Raw genomic sequence first — 6,644 nt, forward strand, 5'->3', positions numbered from 1 at the left:
ATTCAACTATTTTGGAATATCTATTTGCATTCAGAAGAGGCATTCTCGAGAGAATGTAAGTTAATCTAAATTATCATTTGAATTTTTCTAGACTATATGCAAATATTCTTGTAATCCATTTAAATCTCCGTTTATTTAAAAAAATGCTATTTGGATTTTCTTCCAAAAAGAACCCCTTTGTTATTTCTAAAGGCCTGTCTCCATCTCTTGACTCTAAACTAAAAATTCTCATACTCATCTATTGACAAGAAAAACGTTTGTGTGTGTGTGTGTGTGTGTGTGTGTGTGTGTGTGTGAGAGAGAGAGAGAGAGAGAGAGAGAGAGAGAGAGAGAGTGTTTGTGTTTGAGGCGGGACAACAACGATAGTGTGTAATTAATTATTCATAAAATGTCTAATTGCTACAGCATTCTCTTAACTGTAAACTAAAAATTCTCATACTGAATATCAAGAACGAAATACCACAAGCCTATATTGGAAAATTCGTGCTGCCACCTATGGACAAATATTTCCCAACACTTCCACAATCGAACCAAAGACCCTAAAACGTGACCAGATACCTCCAAAATTACTTACTCTAAACATCACTCGAACCAAACACGAAACATGACGGCAATAACGGATGGGAGTCACCCTGGGAAATTCCAAAGATTACATTCTCGATCTTATCTCTAAACATCACCCACAATTCCATACGCGAACAAAATGATATCACTGACACATATGTTCCCCAGAAAATCCCAAACATTCCAACTGATGATGTCACGAATCCTTATCTGTAACGATCACCCACAATTCCATATGGAAACCAAAACACACGACGTAACGTCAATTACATATGTTCCCGCAGGGAAATTCCCAACATTAAAAACTCATGACGTTTCACACAGCATCACACAAACGACGCCAATGATCTCATCACCAAATGACGTCACGATCCCTTATCTTATCTTGATCTTGATCTGATTTTTAGTGCCTCCACTACTACTTACATCCTGACCATATGCCGGTCCCGATCCTGGATAAAATTGGAGGGTTGGGGAAAGCAATTGTGAACTACGCGTAAAAATTTAACCAAAAATACTTTGTTGGGAATGCCCACAAATTCACCTATGGTCGGAAACGACTGAAAGGGATAATCAGTATCTAGCGATTTTTTAGTTAATTCTCTCTACCTAAACCACAGTCATCTGGATTAGATAATTCGGAGGACCTGTCCTAGAGACTGAAGTCACCTTATCAAACTAATTCCAGCCTCTAAGCATGATGATATCTATCACTGAATAATGAAATTGCCTACTATATAAAGGAAGCGCCTGCCAACTAAAGCATCATTTGATGCCACAAAAGATTTCCAATTATATTTAAAATAAAAATGAAAATATATGCCCCATTCACCAAACATCTATGTGCAGAGTACGTTCGTTTTGTTAAATTTAACTGCTGGGATGTAATCTATTAATAAACTCTGGCCGAATGAAGTTTATGAAAATCGGCATTTCGAAACGTCATATCTTTCTTTTTTTTCTTTTTTTTTGGGGGGGGGTTCTTATTTTATTTAGTTATTTAATTTATCTATTGAAATCCACTGATTTTTGGCTAGAAAGCAATTCTTTAAAATAACACCTAGCAATAATATAATTTTAGCTCGATGGAATTACGGTAAAAATAGTATGAAGGTGTAATTTATGAATATTCTTCATTTGATTTAATTCGAATCATTTTGATTAACAAAATCTGGCAATTATTAGTAATATTTCCTTAATCATTGAATTGAATTTATTGAAGTTTAGAATTTAGGATCTTTAAGATTTTCGAGTAATTTAACATTTTCCTGGAATAAATGTCATTTGTTTTGTCAATAATTAGCATAAACTAAACTTAAGTATACAGGGATAAGCCAGAACTTATTGAAGTATTATGACTGCATTATTAATATTGAGGATGCAGTCGGTTTTTTTGCGAAACTAACACTATTATTTTGATTTCTTTTAATGTCAGAAATTCGTCATGGACAACTTACATCATTAAACATAGTTCCCCACTGAACTGAGAGTAATATCAAAAGTGAAAAATTCAACTCAGGAAAAAAAATATGCGCAATATTCCTTACAACATATATGTTAGGAAATCCTCATAGACAATAAATAACAAAGAAGTACGTTTCGCGATCGCATTTTTATCACAACGTTCAAAATTCTTGTTTCGCAACATTCGTTATCACAAAATGTTTTTTTCATTTCTCAATTAATTATTTAATTAATTTTGAATTAAAAATCATTCATCGAGAAGATGGATTATTATTAACATATTGAATCGTTTCGTCAATGCAAATCATGCTATTATAGAGAAAAATATTGTCTAGCCACTACTACAAGCCTTGTTCCTAAGAATGAAAAAATAGCGAAATAACCCATTTATCAACGAGTGTTGAACCAAATGTTGAAGATTACTAAGAAAATAAAAAAATTAGAGGGAGTGAATAACGGTATTTCTTCTGTAGAATAAGACAGGAATGTGTTGTAATAGCACTGAAATACACAAGGTTATGTTTTTATCACTTGAGAATGCGATGTGATCATTCCTTAGGGCAGTGGTCTCAAACTGGCGACCCGCGGGCAGCATACGGCCGCCAAAGCAATTTTACACGCCCCGAATACATTTCAATTATGTATTTGTTGTAAATACGGTGCTTATAGCTTTAGAGACATAGAGATATGGCCTGAGCTTATGTGCGCATAAGCTCAGTCCATATCTACAATTTACAATCAGTAAATTTAGTTCAGTAGCCGACAGTTGGTGGCACTTCAGTATTCTGGTGTTTCCGATGCACAGCTACGTAGTTCATATTGCAATATAGATGGAGACAAACTAACGTACGGCTTATAAAACCTGTTTATTTGTGCTTGTTGTTAGATCTACATTATATCAATACCTATAGTTTAGAATTGTGCATAACTTTTGAGTGTTGCTTTCATACGAAAATTCATCTTGTTGAATTAAAGTTGTAAATAAAATTATAATAGTGATTTTAATTAAGAGATTAAACTGCAAGCCATGTCTTTAACAATGAGTAAAAGAAAAGTGATCGAATAAGGAAGTGTTTTTCAAGATAAATGGGAAATTATGTACTTTTGTGGTGTTGTGCGCAATAAAATTGCATGTTTTATTTGTAAGAAGGGATTGTCAGTTCCAAAAGAATATAATTTACGACAAGAATTTGAAGAAAGATTTAAAGATTTTATTTAAATGATTTGGAGTCCGATTTTACATTATTTTCATTACCATTAAAAACGAACGTGAATAACGCACCAGAAAATTTATAAATGGAGCTAATTAATTTACTGTGTGATATAAATCTTATTCAAAGATTTTAAGATACAGATTTGATTAACTTTTATTCGTACTTATCAAAAGATAAATACCCTCAGTTACGAATTTTTGCAATAAGAATATATATATATATATATATATATATATATATATATATATATATATAGAGAGAGAGAGAGAGAGAGAGAGAGAGAGAGAGAGAGATTTAATTCAACTTGTTAAAATATACATTACACGATAGGTAACAAGGACTATTTACATATTATAAGTATTATAAGTATATATATTACAGAGAAAGACATTTTTTCAGGTATACACCGAAGAATGCAATAAATGAATTCATAATTTACAGTTCAGTTTCAGTCTGGGTTATCTTTCAAATGAAGCGTATTGTCGTCGTCAATCCAGGAGAGGGTACCAGTTGGATTCCACTCCTCTATGAATTTCGCGACAGTTCTTGTTTCTTTGAAGTATTCAAGTTCCAATAAAAGCTTGCTTTTTAGTTTCCGACGGAAGATATACATGAGAGTTTGTGCAGTTTTTTCAGTGATGGATGGGTGCTGGTTATTTCTTGTCTGTTTTAGGTAGAAGCAGTAAATGACGGCCTTAGCGCAGATGAAGAGGAAATTGCATGTTTTGTGTCTGTTTTCTTCTGTGTGGACTAACTTCCAGTAGTCTAGAGGGTATTCAGGGCATAGGTGATTATCACAGAATAGACACAGAATAGACACAGATCCGTTTCTCTTAGCTGAAATTTGTAGAGCTTAGAAGGAGTTGGCAAGATGTTATGCCATAGTCTCCACAGTATGTCGGAATCTGGTTTGGCACACTTTGATTTATATGGCAGATCCGACTGAAAACGTAGTGGCATATGCAGCCTTGTAGATGAGAGGGTTAAGGATGAATACAAGAAGGACGAGGATGGAGACACTGACAGGAGGAAGTGGTATATTTTCTTGTAGTTGGAGGGAAGAATTGAAAGCGTGGCTTCTAATTGTACAAGATGAAATATCGGATTTCCTGAGGTGTAGCGACATTTGAATAGGCTTTTACAATGGAGGCTTGCAGCTGTTGATATTGCTTTTCAGTTTTGGGGTTCTTTATTGGTAGGCTTGTGAATGCTTTCCACTTTAGGGTCTGGGTTAGGAGATCTCCTATGACTCTTATTCCTGCCCGGTTCCATATAAGGAAAAGAAAAGGCTGGCCAGTTGTGAGACCTGTTATGTTTCTGTTCGAAAATAGTGGTTCAGTAAGTACAGCTGACTCTGTTGATTCTGTAATGTGTGATGAAGTCCTGTGTTTTTCCACTGCTGTAGAGCATATTTGTAAAAATGAGGTTTTAAGAGGAGATGGTTCAGGACTGGCCATTCGGGGTATTGTGGAAAGTGTAAGTCCTCTGGTGGATGATTTCGTGATATAATCGAAGGTGGTTACATAAGTGTGATTGCATTGAAGTGTCTTTAGGAGGAGGATTATCCTGAAGGATCTAATCTTGTTTTCAAGGGAAATCAATTCTTGTCCTCCTTTGCTGAGTGGCTTGCAGAGATGAGGGTATGTTGTCCAGTGAGTTTTGTTCCAGAGGAAACGTTTGATCTCCTTTTGAATGTCATAGAGAAATTCTTCAGGAGGTGTGAGTACTTTGAGGATATGCCATACGACACTCGCAGCCATGTGGTTAACTATTATTACTCTTCCTCTAAGTGAAGACATGGAACGAACGCTGTTCCATTTACCTAGCACCAGTTTAAAACGGTTGTGCAGTTGTGTCCAGTTCAGTGTGTTATATATTTTGGTGTTGCCAAGGTGCACACCTAAGTATATTTGTCCTTCGCTTGACCAGGTACATTCGATTGGAGAATCATTTCAAGACTTCCATCTGCCTGACCACAAGCCCGCGGTTTTTGCAGAAATTAATTTGACCCCTGAGGCTTGTGAATATAGTCTGTGTACTTCCTCGGTTACTGTCATTTCTTCTTCATTTCGGACTATTACAGTGACGTCATCGGCATATGCTGATAGGGTAAATTTTTTGATGTGGCTCTATTATGCTGGTTCGTTTGGAGATGATGGTGTCGTGTACTCTTTTTAAGAAGGGTTCTATGGCCAGTGTGTATAATTGACCAGAGGGGGGACATCCTTGCTTGATCCCTAGAGAGTATGACAAAGTGCGGGTGAGCCTGTTGTTGATTTTTAAACAGAAGTGTGCATCTCTGTAAAGCAATTGCCCTGTTTCACTGATGAGAGGACCATAGCCAAATGCCTTTAGAACTTCATAAAGGTACTCGTACTCAACCCTGCCGAAAGCCATCTCCTGATCAAGGCTGACGAGTGCTAGGTCTTCATGTTGGCTGTTTGCGATGTGGATGAGATCTCTTATTAAATGGAGGTTATCATGTATTGATCTCCCTGGGACAGAGTACGTTTGATGTTGGCCAATAACTTCGGACAGTGTTGGCTTTATTCGGTTTGCTATAACTCTGGAAATGATTTTGCAATCGGTATTAATTAGGGAGATTGGACGCCAGTTTCGAATATCGGTGTGATCTCCTTTCTTTGGGGTCAATCGTGCTACTAAGGTCGTGACGGATTGTGGTAGACCATTGATATAGGCTTTTTGCAGTGTTTTGAGGAGAAGTGGTCCCAGTTGATTCCAGAAGACTTGGAAAAACTCTGAAGTGAGACCATCAAGGCCAGGAAATTTGTTCTTTGGCAAAGATGTGCATGCGGTTTTCAGTTCATCTAGCGTGCTTTTTTTTTCTAAGTGGTTCCGATCTGTAACAGAGATTTTTTTGTTTCTTTCAGTATTTCATGAATGGCATGATGGGATGTTCCTGTAGTGCTGTATGCATTCTTGTAGTATTGTAGGATTTGAAAGGTAATTTTACTTGGATCTTCTGTGTTGATGTCATCTTGAAGTCTGATAGCAGAGATGGAATTTGCTGCCTAGCATTTTTTTTCCAAAGAAAAAAATTATTTTGTGGGGGCGTCTGAAGGATTTATTTGTGTATGCCGAGATCTAAGTAGAGCACCTTTTACCGATAATTCTGCCTGTCTTTACATGGCATGGAAGGCAGAATGATGTTCAGGGCTTTCTTCTTGGAGATACTTGAGCTGTTATTCAAGTTGTCGTATTCTAATGTTCCTCTGTTGATTTTTCTGGTTACTGTAGATCTGCGTAAAGGACTTTATTCGTGATTTTAATTGGGCCACCATGTTTTCATTGTTCTGTATCCACTTTCGAATAAGTGAAGTTGGTTATTAAAGCCTGAGTGTTTATTAAATAAGTCGGATCTTTCAGGAGAGTATTGTTGAA

Source organism: Typopeltis vanoorti, chromosome 8 (assembly GCF_054136105.1).
Source record: "Typopeltis vanoorti isolate ZY-2024b chromosome 8, IOZ_Tvanoo_1.0, whole genome shotgun sequence".
NCBI classification, from domain to species: Eukaryota; Metazoa; Arthropoda; class Arachnida; order Uropygi; family Thelyphonidae; genus Typopeltis; species Typopeltis vanoorti.